This window comes from Hemitrygon akajei, chromosome 23, assembly GCF_048418815.1.
Source record: "Hemitrygon akajei chromosome 23, sHemAka1.3, whole genome shotgun sequence".
NCBI classification, from domain to species: Eukaryota; Metazoa; Chordata; class Chondrichthyes; order Myliobatiformes; family Dasyatidae; genus Hemitrygon; species Hemitrygon akajei.
Genome location: NC_133146.1, coordinates 7,123,901 through 7,144,377, shown reverse-complemented (window position 1 = coordinate 7,144,377; position 20,477 = coordinate 7,123,901). Strand labels below are relative to the sequence as shown.

The following is a 20,477-nucleotide window of genomic DNA, read 5'->3' as shown; positions in this document are numbered from 1 at the left end:
GGGATGATGGGGCTTAAACTTTTAAAAAATTGGCTAAATAAAGGTTGGGAACCCCCTGGTTTAGAAGCTGACGAGCTAGATGCAGACAAATAGGACCAGCTGAGATGTGCTGTTTTGTGTGTCAAAGCTTTTGCTAAAAAAGAACAACAGGAAATTGAAAGTACTTCTTGCAGCAGCAGTAACAATTGGAGGCTCCGTAATGGAGTCTGAACACCCTCTGTCCCCTCCTCCATCTCTCCCTCATTCTGGCAGTGTGCAGTTATAATAGATATTTCATCTCTCTGGTCTACAAGCTGAGCCTGAGGCTCCGGTCTTGACCTCCATATGCTGTGCCTGTTCACAGCGCATTTTCATGAGCACCTCTTAGTGGGGATGAATAATTCAAAGTTTAAAGTAAATTTATTATCAGAGTACGTATGTCACCATATACAGCAACCCTGAGATTGCTTTTTCTTGTGGGCAATCACTGAAAATACAAGAAACACAATAGAATCAGTGAAGGACAACAATCAGCGTGCAAAAAAAAATCAAACTGAAAATACAAAAAGAAAGAGAAGAAAAAAAAATAATACATAGATAAGCAATAAATATCAAGAACATGAGGTGAAGAGTCCTTGGAGGTGAGTCCATAGGTTTTATGAGTAGATTAATGAGTGTGACCAGCGGTCAACAGAACGTAGATCTTCCGTCACTCCATCGATATCTCCTTACAGCTTGTCTGGTTGACTGAGAGATGTACACTGTTCCAATGTCGTCACACTACGTAAAGGTAGAATTACCGTGAGGCTGTTAGCACCACGCTTTATGGCACCAGGGATCAGTTCCTGCCACTGTCCGTAAGGAGTTTGTATGTTCTCCCTGGACCATGTGGGTTTCAAACTACAAAGCACAAAATGCATTTTATTTCAAAGTATGTATACATTATACAACCTTGAGATTTGTCTCCTTACCGGTAGCCAAGAACCCCAACAGAACCCATTAAAGACAAAAGAAGACCGTCCAGACACCCAGTGTGCAGAGAGAGAGATAAAGCATCAAATCATGCAAACGATAAAAGCAAGCAAACTTCATTCGGAACTGAAATTCACAGCATTACTGCAGCCGATTCAGACATTCACGAGTTGCAGGCCACGATCTCAGTCCAGCTCAGAGACGAGTAAACCCCGCAGAGCAGCGAGCCAAACTGGTCCATCTCTTACCTCCAACCTCAACATCCTGATCAGTTCAATTTGACTCGGTGCTTAAATTGTCCAAAGCTTGGGTCGTGTCTTACCCATGACCTCAGTATGGACAGAAACTAACCTTTCCAATTCGATGCATTTCCTCTGGGTGCTCCCGGTTTCCCACATATTCCAAAGACGTGTGGGTTAGGACCTTCTAAAGCCCAAGATATCCTACCTTGGCCTTAGTGAAAGGCAAGATCGGCCCTAAATCGGTTAGTCACATGCATGTGCACTGGGCAGAAAAGGCCGGAAGTTAAACCACCAAACCCGGAAGTAGAAATAATGTATGAACACCAGGGGTCACCACCCTCTTTTTGCACCGCGGACTGGTTTAATATTGACAATATTCTTGCAGACCGGCCAATGGGGGTTGGGGGGGGGGTTAATCACAACCGGAATACAGCGATACTCGAAGCAGGTTCCTTATGTCCAGTCTATCCAGTTTACGTGGCTCTCAGCACTTAGCTTCTGTCCTGCTTGCTCACATTTTTTCTGCTGAAAAGAAACTCAATGGGTTTGTCTTTAAGTGCAGGGTGCTTGGACTCAAGGTGCTGAAGCAGTTTTGAGGGCTTCATTGCCTCATTAGACAGCCTCCGGGCCTGAACTCCAGCCTCCCGACCGCCCGCTGCCAGACACCTTGGCCAGGTGCGGCTGGTCGTGGGTGGGGTGAGAGGACAAGGTCAGGACCGGACGTCCCCGTGCCGGAGCCGCGGCAGTTGCAGTCCGGAGAGAGCGACCGACCGAGCGACAGGGCGCGTGCCCACCCCCCTTGTAGGTAGGTAGGATCTATCTGCCAACAAGAGTTTGTCTTGAGGGATGACTTTCAATAGATTGCAGCGAGGTAGTTGCTCTGCTACTTACGAAACCCTGAGCCCGAATTAGGTCATCTGTGAATATTTTAGCACCGGGTTCCCCACGAACATTCGGTGTGCTGAACAGGTTTAGAGGCGGCGCCCATTTGTCCGCACTCCAAGCCAGTAGCATTGGCACTTCCCACTGGCTGCACGAGGCCAACCCGTGATCCCTGGCGCGAGGTTGTCACTGCGATTAGGCGACTGATGACCTCGCGTGCGTTCAAGTTCAACAGTGGGCGTGACGGAATGAGGAAAGGTGCAGCTGACTCATATCATTTCATATCGTTTCCTCATGGCCCGGTGGTTGGGGACCACTGAAGTACACTGTGTAGTCACATGGTGGGGGAGCTGCACGCATGCGCACTAGGCAGAAAGAACGGAACTAAAACCCCGCAACCCGGAAACAATCTCTCAACAGTACTTGTGTATTTATTTTTCATTTTTTTGGGATCTACTGGGAAAGTCTCAAAGATCGACCAGTCAATCGCGATCGACGGGTTGGCGACCACTAGGTTAGGGTTAGTGTAGCTGTGGTATTGTTGGAATCTGATGTCTTTGTTTGAGGTTCTTTCCATAGTCAAGAATGAGGAATAAAACTCATTGCTCATGATAATTTCATTAAGCACAAAGAGAACGAGGAATTTGAAAAGGAGAGTAGCAAGAACAGAGAGAATGCTACGAAGGGGAGAGAACAATTAAAGAAGAAAAGATGGCAAGGCCACATGCTCTGCTCTTCTTATACCATTGATAAGTCGTTCCATTCAAATTTGTAGATAAGAGTTAACCAGTCAGATAGACTGTATCTACCCAAGAAGCTTCCAGAATAATATCAAAACTGTAACCACTAGAGGACACGCGAACAATTGTATAAAATACAAGCAGACATGAGAAAGGTCGGACTACAGTGGAAGTAACAATTATACTTGTGAGTAATCCAGCAGTTTGTTATATTGGCACCGGAAGCGTGGCAACACTGATGAGTTGCCCCAAGCGCATCCTCGGGCTGTGTTGGTCATTGGTGCAAGCGACGCATTTCACTGTGTGTTTCGATGTACATGTGACAAATAACGTTAATCTTTATCGTTTCATCGTTATCTCTATTACAGGCCATTTGGCTCCATCATTCCTGCAACCTTTATTCAAACCAGCACCACCACTTCCCTTTCAGCATTCCAGAGGGACCATTTCTGTCCCGGTCCCTTTCAGCGTTCCAGAGGGACCGTTCCCGTCCCGGTCCCTTCCAGCGTTCCAGAGGGACCATTCCCGTCCCGGTCCCTTCCAGCGTTCCAGAGGGACCATTTCTGTCCCGGTCCCTTTCAGCGTTCCAGAGGGACCATTCCCGTCCCGGTCCCTTTCAGCGTTCCAGTGGGACCACTCCCGTCCCGGTCCCTTTCAGCGTTCCAGAGGGACCACTCCCGTCCCGGTCCCTTCCAGCGTTCCAGAGGGACCACTCCCGTCCCGGTCCCTTCCAGCGTTCCAGAGGGACCACTCCCGTCCCGGTCCCTTCCAGCGTTCCAGAGGGACCACTCCCGTCCCGGTCCCTTCCAGCGTTCCAGAGGGACCACTCCCGTCCCGGTCCCTTCCAGCGTTCCAGAGGGACCACTCCCGTCCCGGTCCCTTCCAGCGTTCCAGAGGGACCACTCCCGTCCCGGTCCCTTCCAGCGTTCCAGAGGGACCACTCCCGTCCCGGTCCCTTCCAGCGTTCCAGAGGGACCACTCCCATCCCGGTCCCTTCCAGCATTCCAGAGGGACCACTCCCGTCCCGGTCCCTTCCAGCGTTCCAGAGGGACCACTCCCGTCCCAGTCTCTTTCCCTGTTCTGCCTTACCATTTCCTTCTCATGGTGCCTCTAATGCAACCACAAAAGGTGTAGGACTTAAACACAAGGGATTCTGTAGATGCTCGAGACCCAGAGTGACACACAAAATGCTTGACGAATGCAGGCAGCATCTATACACAGTCAATGTTTTGGGCTGAGACCCTTCATCAGGACTGGAAAGAAATGGGTGGAAGCCAGAATAAGAAGGTGGGACAGGGCAGGGTAATGATTAGCACAGAGTAATCAAGTTCAAGCTTAAATGTATTGTCATTCAACTGGACACATGTACACAGCTAAATGAAATATTGTCCCTCTGGGAACAAGTCACAAAACACATACATATATCATACAGAACATAAAATAATATTAACGTTAAAAAACCAAACAGTTCCAGGATGAGAACACGCCACAAATGTGCACTTGTGTCAGAGAGTAACTCATGCAGTCCAGCTGAGAAACACTGACACCAGCACTCATCCCCTTGCCCCTGAAACTGGAAGTGTCCCAACTTCTGTGACGCATGCAAAGTGCTGCAGGAACTCAGCAGGCCCTGGAGGGGAATAAGGAGTTGATGCTTTGCGCTGATGCCCTTTCTAATGTAGAGTCTCAGTCTGAAATGTCAACTGTTTAATCTCCTCCATAGATGCTGCCAGACCTGCTGAGTTCCTCCATCATTTTGTGTGTGATATAATACCTGACTCAATTTTTCAACCCTTCCCTTTCAGATAAAATGTTGATTACTTCTGCTTCTTCCAATTCAATGTCTTGGCGTTGATTTTCCATTTCAGACCCATATAAGGGTGAACGATCTGGGCAGAGACTGACAACACATGACCCTTTCAGCATTCTGGAGGGACGGTCCCTTTCCTCCAAACTGACAGCATCAGCACCTGCTAATTTCTGGTCATTTTTACCTCTACCTCCTTCTCTCCTTTTTCATTTTCCTTTCTGGCTTCCCCGTTACCTCTTCTCTTTGCCTGCCTAACACCTCCTTCCCTTTCTTTCATGGTCCACTCTCCTTCTTCATCCCTTTACCTTTTCCACCTATCACCTCACAGCTTCTCACTTCATCCTCGCTTCCCCCCTCACCTGGTCTGACTTATCACCTGTCAGCTTCCCTTTCCCCAACCTTCGTATTCTGGCTTTGTCTCCCTTCGTCTCCAGCCTTGATGAAGGGTCTTGCCTGAAATGTTGATGATTTAATTCCTCTCCGTAGACGCTGCCTGGCCTGCTGAGTTCCTCCAGCATTTTGTGTGTGTGTTACTCTGGATTTCCAGCATCTGCAGAATCCCTTCTGTTCATGATTTGTTGTTCCTTCATGTCTCTCTGGCCCACCCTTTCATTCTCTGTCATCTTCTGACTGGGCACCCTACAGACTTTGGGATAATTCACCACTTACGTTGCACTTCACTTCTGAACCAAGTGTACAAATTGTGACCAATTAGTAGGTTGGGCTTAAAGTGGACTCAAATGACCTTTGCTTATGACAAGGGTTCCCAGGTTGGAATTCTCAGATCCCTTGGTTAATGGTAAGGCTTCATCGCATAAAAAAGGTTGGAAACCCGTGGTTTAGGGCCAAGGGCCAGAGATTTATGTAAAGACAAGGTATTCTGCAGACACTGGAAATCCAGTGTAACCGACACAAACTGGTGGAGAACTCAGCAGGTCAGGCAGCATCATTGGAGAGGAACATGCTGCCAGTGTTTCAGTCTGAGCCCTGAAGAAGGGTCTTGGTCCGAGGCATCGACCGTTTCTTCTCTCTATAGATGTTGCTTGACCCGCTGAGTGAGTTCTTCCAGCATTTGGTGTGTGTTACCCAGTGATTAATGTAGTTTGGAGGGAATCCTCCCTCTCGCTGCCCCCAGGCAAGTGGTCATGTGGTGCCGAGAGCTGTACTTCGACCAGCTTCACATCTCTGCTCCAAGGAAAATATCAGTCTATCAGGCTCAGTCTTCTAGGGCAGCAGTTTGCTCTGAGTGAACAAATGTGTTTGTTTTGCATATTCATGTAATATCTCTCAATTTTTGTAGTCAAATTGAGACCTGCTTCTACGTCTACCAGCAGCACTACCATATTCAGGTCATCTGCCTCTGCCTTGTGATCTTTGATGGTGTGTGTGTGTGTGTACAACACTGTTGTGTGCACATTTGAGATATCTGTGTGGACGGGGGTGTATGAGTGAGTGTGTTTGAGTGTGGTGTTTGTAGGTGTGATGGCTGTGTGTTTATGTGCATGTGGAGCTTGTGTGTACACGTGTGGTGTGTGTGTGTGTGTATATATATTTGTGTGGTGTTTGTGTGGGTGTATATGTGTGTGTATGGTGTATGTACAGGTGACTGCTATTTATGTAGGGGCACATGTGTGCGTGCATATATTTGGTGTGTTTGTTGTGTATTTTATTGTAACTTGATGAAGAACTGTCTTTAATAAAAGCCCACGCAGGGACGCAACGCTTGCGATGTGGAGCTCGTAATCTACAGAGGTCCCCTGTGATGTTCTGGTTAAGTTATTTGGACCTTGCTGTACGCGGACCAGCTCACTGCTCTGCTGCTTGCTTGAAACTTGCCACTCTTCAGAAGTGGTGCCCTGAACACGAAGTGCTCCAGGCCGTAGAACGTAGAACAGTATAGACACAGGAACAGGCCATTCAGCCCACAATGTCGTGCCAAACCTGCGAAAAAGCAAATCAAAAACACCCAAACATTAATGCCTCCTACCTACACCATGTCTATATCCCTGCAACTTCCTTACATCCATGTGCCTATCCAAATGTCTCTTAAAAGCCTTTTATACATTTGCCTCCACCACCATACCAGGCAACGCATTCCAGGCCATCCACCACTCTTGAGTAAGAAAAATTTACCCCTCACATCCCCTTTGAACCTAGCCCTTTCACCTTCAATGTATGGCCTGTCATATTAGACATTTCAACCCTGGGAAACAGATACTCCCTGTCTACTCTGTCTATGCCTCTATAATCTTATAAACCTCTATCAGATATCCCCTTTGGCCTCCGACGCTCCAGAGAAAACAACCCAAGTTTATCCAGCCTCTCGTGATAGCACGTGCCCTCTAAACCAGGCAGCATCCTGGTAAGCCTCTTCAGCACCCTATCCATAGTCTCAACATCCCTCCTATAATGGGGCAACTAGAACTGTACGCAATACTCCAGATGTGGCCGAACCAGAGTTATATAAAGTTGTAACATAACCTCTCTTGACTTTTGAACTCAATACCTCGACTAATAGAAACAAACATTCCCAAAGCCGATTTAATCACCTTATTGACCTGTGTAGTCACTTGCAAGGAGCAATGAACTTTGATCCCAAGATCTCTCTGCTCAGCAAAACTGTTAAGGATCTTGTCCTAAACAGTGTACTGTCTTCTTGCATTTGTGCAACACCTCACATTTATCTGGGTTAAACTCCATCTACCATTTCTCTGCATATATCTGCAACAGGTCTATATATTCTTGTACCTGTGTATTCTTTGCCAGTCTTCTACAACTCCACCAATCTTGGGAACATCTGCAAACTTACTAACCCACCCTCTACACTTTCATCCATGTCATTTATATACGTAAACAGCAGAGGTCCCAGTGTAGACGCATACCTATAGAACTCCACTAATTACAGACCTCCAGTTTGAATAAGTCCCTTCAGCCACTACCCTCTGCCTTCTACACACAAGCCAGTTCTGAATCCAAACAGCCAATTTGCCGCAGACCCCATGCATTTTAATCTTCTTGATTAGCCTCCCATGTGGGTCTTTGTCAAGCTCGTTACTAAAGTCCATGTGATCAACATCCACTGCCCTACCCTAATCAACCTCTTTCACCACCTTGCCAAAAAACTCAATCAAGTTGGTAAGACATGACCTGGCCAGGCAAAGCCATGCTGGCTCTCCTGAATCAGGCCACGGGTTTCCAAATGCTCACATATCCTATCCCTAAGAATTTTCTCCAGCAATTTCCCTACAACTGATGTGAGACTCACTGGTCTGTAGTTCCAGGATTTCCCCTTGTTCCCTTCTTAAATAGAGGTGCAACATTAGCCACTAGCCAGCCCTCTGGGGCCTCATCTGTGCCTAGATAGAACGCAAACATACTGGTCAAGGCCCCAGCAATATCGTCTCTCACATTGCTCAATAACATGGGGTAAATCCCATCAGGCCCTGGGGACTAATCCACCTCAACACTCATTAGTAGGTCCAACATTTCCTCCTGTTTGACCTCTAAACAGCTGAATGTATTTATACACTCAGCACTGATCTCCTGGTCCTCCATATCCTTTTCTTTGTTAAATACTGAAGCAAAGCACTCACTAAGTACCTCACTCACATTCTCTGCATCCCAGCAAATGTTCCCCCCTTTATCCCTGAGTGGTCTCATCATCTCCCTAGTTATCCTTTTATCCTTTTACTCTTGAGAGAGAGATATACACACACGTACCTTGGGATTCACCTTAATCCTATTTGCCAAGGACTTTTCAAGGACTGCCTATGCCATTGGTGCCAATTAACCACAACCTCTGGCTGTTCACCCTCGCCCAAGAGAATATGCAGTCACTTCCATACATCCTGGACCTTAGCACCCGAGAGGCAACATACCTCCTTGATGTCTCTTTTGCATCAACAGAATTACCTTTCTGTCCCCCTAACTATCGAGTCCCTATAACTACCGCACTGCTGACTTTACCCCTCCCGGCTGAGCTTCAGGCCAGCCACAGTGCGCCAGTCTGGCTGCTGCTGCCCTGCTATGAGGAGTCATTCCACCCTCCCAGCAGTATCCAAGGAGGTGTACTGTTTGCTGAGGGGAATGGCCAGAGGGGAACGCTGCACTGACTTCCTAATCCCCTTACCTCTCCTGATGGTCACCCGTCTACTGTCCCGAACCCTGTACTCTGGGTCTGACACCTCTTCAAAAGTCACATCTAAAATATCTTCAGCCTCTGGAATGTCCCTGAGTACATCCGACTCCAGCTCCAACTCCTTGGCCTGTTCAGTCAGGATTTGAAGTTGGGTGCACTTACCACAGATGTGGTCGTCAGGGAAACCATCGGGTATCTTGAATTCACACACGTGACGGGGAACTTTCCACCCTGACTCCTCAGTACCGGGAAAAAAAAGCTTACCTCTTCTTATCTGTGCTTCCATCTGTCCTTGCCGAAGCTTGTTAAGCCAAAACCTTCCCACTTGATCACTGGCACACCTCAGTAATGGCTGCTCCGCTTGAGCCTACCTTCTTTTATTCGCAGCTGAGTTTAGACCTCTCACACCGACACTAACCGCCCCTGTGCAGCCAATAAAGATGGGTCTTGCCCCAATCTACTCCTCTTATACTCTCTCTCTCTCCCGACTTCTGTAGGTCTCTTGACACCTGTGCTGAAGTGAAGTGTAAATGTTTTCTTTCAGTGAGAGGCTGGGCCAGTTCAGCAAATGACCCTTAGCAGCTGGAGGCACGGTGCAGATGTTCATTAAGCCTGTCTGCTGTTCTCCTGTTGCACACGTGTGAGCCAGTTTTTTTTTAAAAAACATGTTTCAAGTGTTTCCACATGAGGGGCACTGATTAGAAGCACTATCACCAGATTTCTAACAGATGTGCCTCTCTTAACCCCAGTTAATTACCACAGCAGCAGCATAATGGTGCCACTGTTGGATAGATTGTAAGTAGTCTGTTAGTGCAAACCATTTCCAGTATTTTCTTTACCACTGAAAGAATTAATGACTTTAAAAGCGAAAATTACAAAGAATTGTGTTTCCGAGTCTTGAGACTCTGGGTTAATAGCGTCAGGTGAGCCCTTCATCCATCAGGCTCCTTAATCAACATGGATAACTTCACTCAAAGTTAAAGTTCAAAGTAAATTTATTATCAAAGTACATATACATCACCATATACTACTCTGAGATTCATTTTCTTGTGGCATTTATGGTAGGTACAAAGGGACACAGTCGAATCGATGAAATACTACACACAAAGTAGCGTAGCAATATCCAATAGATGACAAATTGTGCAAATATAAAAAGAAAAACTAATAATAATAATAAATAATGTTGAGAACACGTGTTGTAGAGTCATTGAAAGTGAGTCCATGGGTTGTGAAATCAGTTCAGTGTTGAGGTGAGTGAAGTTATCCACACTGGTTCAGGAGCCTGATGGTTGAAGGGTGATAACTGTTCCTGAACCTGGTGGTGTGGGGCCTGAGGTTCCTGTACCTCCTTCCTGATGGCAGCAGCGAGAAGAGAGCATGGGATGGATGGTGGGGGTCCTTGATGATCGAGGCTGCTTTCTTATGGCATTGCTCCATGTAGATGTGCTCAGTGCTGGAGAGAGCTTTTCCTGTGATGGACTGGGCTGTATCCATTACTTTCTGTAGGTTTTTATGTTCACGTGCCTTGGTGTTTTCATACCAGGCTATGATATGACCAGTCAGGATACTCTCCACTGTGCATCTATAGAAGTTTGTAAAAGTAAATTTATTATCGAAGTACAGATATGTCACCATATACAACCCAGAGGTTTGTTTTCCTGTGGGCATTTACAATAAATCCAAGAAATGGAATCAAATCGATGAAAGACAAACTGGACAAACAACCAATGTTCAAAAAACAACAAACTGTGCAAGTACAAAAGAAAAACAACGAGTTAATAATAATAATAAATAAACAAACAATAAATATTAAGAACTAGGTGAAGAGTCCTTGAAAATGAGTCCGTAGGTTGTGGGAACAGTTCAGTGCTGGGGTGAGTGAACTGCGTGTTTCAATATATATGTGATAGATAGATAAATGAATGAATCTGAATGTGAACTTTAAGCAAAAATTGTCAAAGCTTGTTTTGTTTGTAGTTTACATTTATTTAGTTAATTTTTATTTTTATTTAGAGATGCTGCGCAGAATAGGCTCTTCTGACCCTTTGAGCTAGGCCGCCACCAGCCCCTGATTTACCCCTAGCCTAATCACGGGACAATTTAAATGACTAGTTGACCTGCCAACTGGTACTTACCTGGACTGTGGAAGAAACCCGAACACCCGGAGGAAACCCACACGTTCCACAGGGGGACATACAGACTCCTTACAGAGGACGAACCCTGATGGCCCGAGTTGTAAAGCTGTCACACTAACTGCTACGCTCCTCTAATCTTTGTTATTTTCTCACATAATTGTTCTGGATCTCAAAGCCTGAGGATAGTGATTGGTGAATTCCGTAAGGATGAGCTTCTGTCAGGTAAACTGCTGTAATGTGGGGAGCACTGTAACAATTGTCCTAGATCAACAGATAGAGGGTCTTTTCAAGATGGCGCTGGTGTTGCCTGGTGATGTCTGTTGGCAGCTCTCAAAATTACTGGATATACTGTACTTTTGAACTGCTTATCGCTGCTTTCTTCAGCCTGTAATCTCCCTTGAAGAAATATACTTTGAAACTGTCTAAATGAACTACCAACGTACTTATTTATTATTATTATATTTTTGTATTTGCACAGTTTGCCTTTTGCGTGTTGATTGTTCGTCAGTCTCTGTGTATAATTTCTCACTGATTCTATTGTATTTCTTTGTTCTACTGTGAATGCCCACAAGATGTAGAGAACAACGGGTTAGGCAGTGTTTTTTTTGATGAAGTTGAAGGACATGGTTGTATTTGGTGACATTTATGTGCTTCGATAGGAAATTTACTTTCAACTTTGATCTAAAACATCAACTCAGCATCCACAAATGCTGCCTGACCCATTGATTTCCCGAGAACATCTTGTTATTCGACCTGGATCAATAATTGTTCATTCCAATCCTTTAAATATGGCTTTACCTCAAGCTGATCTTAGTAACTAGTTGCACTCTACTGGATTAAACGCACCCGGCTGATCTCAGCGCATTCTGCCACTGAAGGGACCACTTACAACATTGGTGAAAGGATTGCAGTCTCACTTTACGACATTCCTGGAGATGATAATGGATCCTGAACCCAAGGCCGGGGAAGCAAAGCTCAGACACGAGGCTGGGTCTTACCTTTCATAAATACTGTTTCTACCAACGGCTCATTACTGGATCGAGTTACGGCTAATCACTTTCAACATTGCCTCTGCCCTAAACTTGCCCTTTCACTCTGCTCTGTTGCACACTAGGCTCATTTCATTGGCTCTACAATACCGACAGGTTGAAATATATGCAAAAATGCAAATTTATTTCCTCTTTTATATTCTGGCTTTATCAAACCCAAGATGAGATCCTGCTTTATTCCTAAACACAAGGAATTCTGCAGCTGCTGGAAATCTAGAAAAGCACACATGAAATGCTGGAGGAACTCAGCAGGTCAGACAGCATCTGTGGGAACGAATAAACAATTGATGTTTCGGGCCGAATCCGTTCATCGTGACTGCATGTCCTGATGAAGCGTCACGGCCTGAGCCATAACTGTTTATTCACTTCCACAGATTCTGTCTGAGCTGCTGAGTTCCTCCAGCATTTCATGTGTGTTCCTTCTTTATTCTTGTTGCTGTTATGTGTCTCAGCTACATCTAAATTGGTAGGAGTCTTGTCTTTTAAATTGGAGAGTTATGAACTGAGGTGACTTGAGCATAGAAACCCACTGCAGTACAGAGGGGGTCTGGCCGTGTTGGAATTCTAGAATCCATTGCAGTACAGAGGGGGTCTGGCCCTGTTGGAGGGAAAGAATCCACTGCAGTACAGAGGGAATCTGGCCGTGTTGGAATTCCAGAATCCATTGCAGTACAGAGGGAATCTGGCCATGTTGGAATTACAGAATCCATTGTAGTATGGAGGGAGTCTGGCGGTGTTGGAATTACAGAATCCATTGCAGTACAGAGGGGGTCTGGCCGTGTAGAATTCCAGAATCCATTGCAGTACAAAGGGGGTCTGGCCGTGTTGGAATTACAGAATCCATTGCAGTACAGAGGGGGTCTGGCCGTGTGGAATTCCAGAATCCATTGCAGTACAGAGGGGGTCTGGCCGTGTTGGAATTACAGAATCTGTTGTAGTACAGAGGGAATCTGGCCGTGTTGGAATTACAGAATCCAATGTGGTACAGAGGGAATCTGGCCGTGTTGGAATTACAGAATCCATTGCAGTACAGAGGGAATCTGGCCCTGTTGGAATTACAGAATCCATTGCAGTACAGAGGGAGTCTGGCCGTGTTGGAATTACAGAATCCATTGCAGTACAGAGGGAATCTGGCCCTGTTGGAATTACAGAATCCATTGCAGTACAGAGGGAGTCTGGCGGTGTTGGAATTACAGAATCCATTGCAGTACAGAGGGAATCTGGCCCTGTTGGAATTACAGAATCCATTACAGTACAGAGGGGGTCTGGCCGTGTTGGAATTATAGAATATGTTGCAGTACAGAGGGGGTCTGGCCGTGTTAGAATTACAGAATCCATTGCAGTACAGAGGGAATCTGGCCGTGTTGGAATTAGAGAATCTGTTGTAGTACAGAGGGGGTCTGGCCGTGTGGAATTCCAGAATCCATTGCAGTACAGAGGGAGTCTGGCCGTGTGGAATTCCAGAATCCATTGCAGTACAGAGGGAATCTGGCCGTGTTGGAATTACAGAATCCAATGCAGTACAGAGGGAGTCTGGCCGTGTTGCAATTATAGAATCTGTTGTAGTACAGAGGGGGTCTGGCCCTGTTGGAATTCCAGAATCCATTGCAGTACAGAGGGAATCTGGCCGTATTGGAATTACAGAATCCATTGCAGTACAGAGGGAGTCTGGCCCTGTTGGAATTACAGAATCCATTGCAGTACAGAGGGAATCTGGCCCTGTTGGAATTACAGAATCCAATGCAGTACAGAGGGAGTCTGGCCGTGTTGGAATTACAGAATCCATTGCAGTACAGAGGGAATCTGGCCCTGTTGGAATTACAGAATCCATTGCAGTACAGAGGGAGTCTGGCCGTGTTGGAATTACAGAATCCAATGTGGTACAGAGGGAGTCTGGCCGTGTTGGAATTACAGAATCTGTTGTAGTACAGAGGGAATCTGGCCGTGTTGGAATTACAGAATCCAATGTGGTACAGAGGGAATCTGGCCGTGTTGGAATTACAGAATCCATTGCAGTACAGAGGGAGTCTGGCCGTGTTGGAATTACAGAATCTGTTGTAGTACAGAGGGAATCTGGCCGTGTTGGAATTACAGAATCCAATGTGGTACAGAGGGAATCTGGCCGTGTTGGAATTACAGAATCCATTGCAGTACAGAGGGAATCTGGCCGTGTTGGAATTACAGAATCCATTGCAGTACAGAGGGAGTCTGGCCGTGTTGGAATTACAGAATCCATTGCAGTACAGAGGGAATCTGGCCCTGTTGGAATTACAGAATCCATTGCAGTACAGAGGGAGTCTGGCCGTGTTGGAATTACAGAATCCATTGCAGTACAGAGGGAGTCTGGCCGTGTTGGAATTACAGAATCCATTGCAATACAGAGGGGGTCTGGCCGTGTTGGAATTACAGAATCCAATGTAGTACAGAGGGGGTCTGGCCGTGTTGGAATTACAGAATCCATTGCAGTACAGAGGGGGTCTGGCCCTGTTGGAATTCCAGAATCCATTGCAGTACAGAGGGAATCTGGCTGTGTTGGAATTACAGAATCCAATGCAGTACAGAGGGAGTCTGGCCGTGTTGGAATTATAGAATCTGTTGTAGTACAGAGGGGGTCTGGCCCTGTTGGAATTCCAGAATCCATTGCAGTACAGAGGGGGTCTGGCCCTGTTGGAATTCCAGAATCCATTGCAGTACAGAGGGAATCTGGCCGTATTGGAATTACAGAATCCATTGCAGTACAGAGGGAATCTGGCCGTGTTGGAATTACAGAATCCATTGCAGTACAGAGGGAATCTGGCCGTATTGGAATTACAGAATCCACTGCAGTACAGAGGGAATCTGGCCCTGTTGGAATTACAGAATCCAATGTGGTACAGAGGGGGTCTGGCCCTGTTGGAATTCCAGAATCCATTGCAGTACAGAGGGAGTCTGGCCGTGTTGGAATTACAGAATCCAATGTGGTACAGAGGGAGTCTGGCCGTGTTGGAATTACAGAATCTGTTGTAGTACAGAGGGAATCTGGCCGTGTTGGAATTACAGAATCCAATGTGGTACAGAGGGAATCTGGCCGTGTTGGAATTACAGAATCCATTGCAGTACAGAGGGGGTCTGGCCCTGTTGGAATTACAGAATCCAATGTGGTACAGAGGGAGTCTGGCTGTGTTGGAATTACAGAATCCATTGCAGTACAGAGGGAATCTGGCCGTGTTGGAATTACAGAATCCATTGCAGTACAGAGGGAGTCTGGCCGTGTTGGAATTACCGAATCCAATGTGGTACAGAGGGGGTCTGGCCCTGTTGGAATTACAGAATCCAATGCGGTACAGAGGGAGTCTGGCCGTGTTGGAATTACAGAATCCAATGTAGTACAGAGGGGGTCTGGCTGTGTTGGAATTTCAGAATCCAATGTGGTACAGAGGGAGTCTGGCCCTGTTGGAATTACAGAATCCAAGTTGGTACAGAGGGAGTCTGGCCCTGTTGGAATTACAGAATCCAATGTGGTACAGAGGGAGTCTGGCCCTGTTGGAATTACAGAATCCAATGTGGTACAGAGGGGGTCTGGCCCTGTTGGAATTACAGAATCCATTGCAGTACAGAGGGAGTCTGGCCCTGTTGGAATTACAGAATCCAATGTGGTACAGAGGGAGTCTGGCCCTGTTAGAATTACAGAATCCAATGTGGTACAGAGGGAGTCTGGCCCTGTTGGAATTACAGAATCCAATGTGGTACAGAGGGGGTCTGGCCGTGTTGGAATTACAGAATCCAATGTAGTACAGAGGGGGTCTGGCTGTGTTGGAATTACAGAATCCAATGTGGTACAGAGGGAGTCTGGCCCTGTTGGAATTACAGAATCCAATGTGGTACAGAGGGAGTCTGGCCCTGTTGGAATTACAGAATCCAATGTGGTACAGAGGGGGTCTGGCCCTGTTGGAATTACAGAATCCATTGCAGTACAGAGGGAGTCTGGCCCTGTTGGAATTACAGAATCCAATGTGGTACAGAGGGAATCTGGCCGTGTTGGAATTACAGAATCCATTGCAGTACAGAGGGAATCTGGCCGTGTTGGAATTACAGAATCCATTGCAGTACAGAGGGAGTCTGGCCCTGTTGGAATTACAGAATCCAATGTGGTACAGAGGGAATCTGGCCGTGTTTCTAATTACAGAATCCAATGTGGTACAGAGGGGGTCTGGCCCTGTTGGAATTACAGAATCCATTGCAGTACAGAGGGAGTCTGGCCGTGTTGGAATTACAGAATCCATTGCAGTACAGAGGGAATCTGGCCGTGTTGGAATTACAGAATCCATTGCAGTACAGAGGGAGTCTGGCCCTGTTGGAATTACAGAATCCAATGTGGTACAGAGGGAATCTGGCCGTGTTTCTAATTACAGAATCCAATGTGGTACAGAGGGAGTCTGGCCCTGTTGGAATTACAGAATCCAATGTGGTACAGAGGGGGTCTGGCCGTGTTGGAATTACAGAATCCAATGTAGTACAGAGGGGGTCTGGCTGTGTTGGAATTACAGAATCCAATGTGGTACAGAGGGAGTCTGGCCCTGTTGGAATTACAGAATCCAATGTGGTACAGAGGGAGTCTGGCCCTGTTGGAATTACAGAATCCAATGTGGTACAGAGGGAGTCTGGCCCTGTTGGAATTACAGAATCCAATGTGGTACAGAGGGGGTCTGGCCCTGTTGGAATTACAGAATCCATTGCAGTACAGAGGGAGTCTGGCCCTGTTGGAATTACAGAATCCAATGTGGTACAGAGGGAATCTGGCCGTGTTGGAATTACAGAATCCATTGCAGTACAGAGGGAATCTGGCCGTGTTGGAATTACAGAATCCATTGCAGTACAGAGGGAGTCTGGCCGTGTTGGAATTACAGAATCCATTGCAGTACAGAGGGAATCTGGCCCTGTTGGAATTACAGAATCCATTGCAGTACAGAGGGAGTCTGGCCGTGTTGGAATTACAGAATCCATTGCAGTACAGAGGGAGTCTGGCCGTGTTGGAATTACAGAATCCATTGCAATACAGAGGGGGTCTGGCCGTGTTGGAATTACAGAATCCAATGTAGTACAGAGGGGGTCTGGCCGTGTTGGAATTACAGAATCCATTGCAGTACAGAGGGGGTCTGGCCCTGTTGGAATTCCAGAATCCATTGCAGTACAGAGGGAATCTGGCTGTGTTGGAATTACAGAATCCAATGCAGTACAGAGGGAGTCTGGCCGTGTTGGAATTATAGAATCTGTTGTAGTACAGAGGGGGTCTGGCCCTGTTGGAATTCCAGAATCCATTGCAGTACAGAGGGGGTCTGGCCCTGTTGGAATTCCAGAATCCATTGCAGTACAGAGGGAATCTGGCCGTATTGGAATTACAGAATCCATTGCAGTACAGAGGGAATCTGGCCGTGTTGGAATTACAGAATCCATTGCAGTACAGAGGGAATCTGGCCGTATTGGAATTACAGAATCCACTGCAGTACAGAGGGAATCTGGCCCTGTTGGAATTACAGAATCCAATGTGGTACAGAGGGGGTCTGGCCCTGTTGGAATTCCAGAATCCATTGCAGTACAGAGGGAGTCTGGCCGTGTTGGAATTACAGAATCCAATGTGGTACAGAGGGAGTCTGGCCGTGTTGGAATTACAGAATCTGTTGTAGTACAGAGGGAATCTGGCCGTGTTGGAATTACAGAATCCAATGTGGTACAGAGGGAATCTGGCCGTGTTGGAATTACAGAATCCATTGCAGTACAGAGGGGGTCTGGCCCTGTTGGAATTACAGAATCCAATGTGGTACAGAGGGAGTCTGGCTGTGTTGGAATTACAGAATCCATTGCAGTACAGAGGGAATCTGGCCGTGTTGGAATTACAGAATCCATTGCAGTACAGAGGGAGTCTGGCCGTGTTGGAATTACCGAATCCAATGTGGTACAGAGGGGGTCTGGCCCTGTTGGAATTACAGAATCCAATGCGGTACAGAGGGAGTCTGGCCGTGTTGGAATTACAGAATCCAATGTAGTACAGAGGGGGTCTGGCTGTGTTGGAATTTCAGAATCCAATGTGGTACAGAGGGAGTCTGGCCCTGTTGGAATTACAGAATCCAAGTTGGTACAGAGGGAGTCTGGCCCTGTTGGAATTACAGAATCCAATGTGGTACAGAGGGAGTCTGGCCCTGTTGGAATTACAGAATCCAATGTGGTACAGAGGGGGTCTGGCCCTGTTGGAATTACAGAATCCATTGCAGTACAGAGGGAGTCTGGCCCTGTTGGAATTACAGAATCCAATGTGGTACAGAGGGAGTCTGGCCCTGTTAGAATTACAGAATCCAATGTGGTACAGAGGGAGTCTGGCCCTGTTGGAATTACAGAATCCAATGTGGTACAGAGGGGGTCTGGCCGTGTTGGAATTACAGAATCCAATGTAGTACAGAGGGGGTCTGGCTGTGTTGGAATTACAGAATCCAATGTGGTACAGAGGGAGTCTGGCCCTGTTGGAATTACAGAATCCAATGTGGTACAGAGGGAGTCTGGCCCTGTTGGAATTACAGAATCCAATGTGGTACAGAGGGGGTCTGGCCCTGTTGGAATTACAGAATCCATTGCAGTACAGAGGGAGTCTGGCCCTGTTGGAATTACAGAATCCAATGTGGTACAGAGGGAATCTGGCCGTGTTGGAATTACAGAATCCATTGCAGTACAGAGGGAATCTGGCCGTGTTGGAATTACAGAATCCATTGCATTACAGAGGGAGTCTGGCCCTGTTGGAATTACAGAATCCAATGTGGTACAGAGGGAATCTGGCCGTGTTTCTAATTACAGAATCCAATGTGGTACAGAGGGGGTCTGGCCCTGTTGGAATTACAGAATCCATTGCAGTACAGAGGGAGTCTGGCCGTGTTGGAATTACAGAATCCATTGCAGTACAGAGGGAATCTGGCCGTGTTGGAATTACAGAATCCATTGCAGTACAGAGGGAGTCTGGCCCTGTTGGAATTACAGAATCCAATGTGGTACAGAGGGAATCTGGCCGTGTTTCTAATTACAGAATCCAATGTGGTACAGAGGGAGTCTGGCCCTGTTGGAATTACAGAATCCAATGTGGTACAGAGGGGGTCTGGCCGTGTTGGAATTACAGAATCCAATGTAGTACAGAGGGGGTCTGGCTGTGTTGGAATTACAGAATCCAATGTGGTACAGAGGGAGTCTGGCCCTGTTGGAATTACAGAATCCAATGTGGTACAGAGGGAGTCTGGCCCTGTTGGAATTACAGAATCCAATGTGGTACAGAGGGAGTCTGGCCCTGTTGGAATTACAGAATCCAATGTGGTACAGAGGGGGTCTGGCCGTGTTGGAATTACAGAATCCAATGTAGTACAGAGGGGGTCTGGCTGTGTTGGAATTACAGAATCCAATGTGGTACAGAGGGAGTCTGGCCCTGTTGGAATTACAGAATCCAATGTGGTACAGAGGGAGTCTGGCCCTGTTGGAATTACAGAATCCAATGTGGTACAGAGGGGGTCTGGCCCTGTTGGAATTACAGAATCCATTGCAGTACAGAGGGAGTCTGGCCCTGTTGGAATTACAGAATCCAATGTGGTACAGAGGGAATCTGGCCGTGTTGGAATTACAGAATCCATTGCAGTACAGAGGGAATCTGGCCGTGTTGGAATTACAGAATCCATTGCAGTACAGAGGGAGTCTGGCCCTGTTGGAATTACAGAATCCAATGTGGTACAGAGGGAATCTGGCCGTGTTTCTAATTACAGAATCCAATGTGGTACAGAGGGGGTCTGGCCCTGTTGGAATTACAGAATCCAATGCGGTACAGAGGGAGTCTGGCCGTGTTGGAATTACAGAATCCAATGTAGTACAGAGGGGGTCTGGCTGTGTTGGAATTTCAGAATCCAATGTGGTACAGAGGGAGTCTGGCCCTGTTGGAATTACAGAATCCAAGTTGGTACAGAGGGAGACTGGCCCTGTTGGAATTACAGAATCCAATGTGGTACAGAGGGAGTCTGGCCCTGTTGGAATTACAGAATCCAATGTGGTACAGAGGGGGTCTGGCCCTGTAGGAATTACAGAATCCATTGCAGTACAGAGGGAGTCTGGCCCTGTTGGAATTACAGAATCCAATGTGGTACAGAGGGAGTCTGGCCCTGTTAGAATTACAGAATCCAATGTGGTACAGAGGGAGTCTGGCCCTGTTGGAATTACAGAATCCAATGTGGTACAGAGGGGGTCTGGCCGTGTTGGAATTACAGAATCCAATGTAGTACAGAGGGGGTCTGGCTGTGTTGGAATTACAGAATCCAATGTGGTACAGAGGGAGTCTGGCCCTGTTGGAATTACAGAATCCAATGTGGTACAGAGGGAGTCTGGCCCTGTTGGAATTACAGAATCCAATGTGGTACAGAGGGGGTCTGGCCCTGTTGGAATTACAGAATCCATTGCAGTACAGAGGGAGTCTGGCCCTGTTGGAATTACAGAATCCAATGTGGTACAGAGGGAATCTGGCCGTGTTGGAATT

At 46.9% G+C, this 20,477-nt stretch overlaps 1 protein-coding gene across 6 annotated transcripts in view; it reads left to right on the top strand.

The window, feature by feature from the left end:
- The window catches only part of lzts2a (leucine zipper, putative tumor suppressor 2a), a 243,322-nt gene that overhangs the window by 52,773 nt on the left and 170,072 nt on the right, over window positions 1-20,477 (top strand). Inside the window, exon 1 of one of the 6 annotated variants that reach the window (XM_073026883.1) lies at window positions 11,102-11,120. The exons of 4 other annotated variants lie outside the window; for them this stretch is intronic. The gene's annotated coding sequence lies outside the window, so the exon portion shown is untranslated. Of the gene's footprint in view, window positions 1-11,101; window positions 11,121-20,477 lie in introns of those variants that run through there. One more of the 6 variants, XM_073026880.1, reaches the window with a different exon arrangement.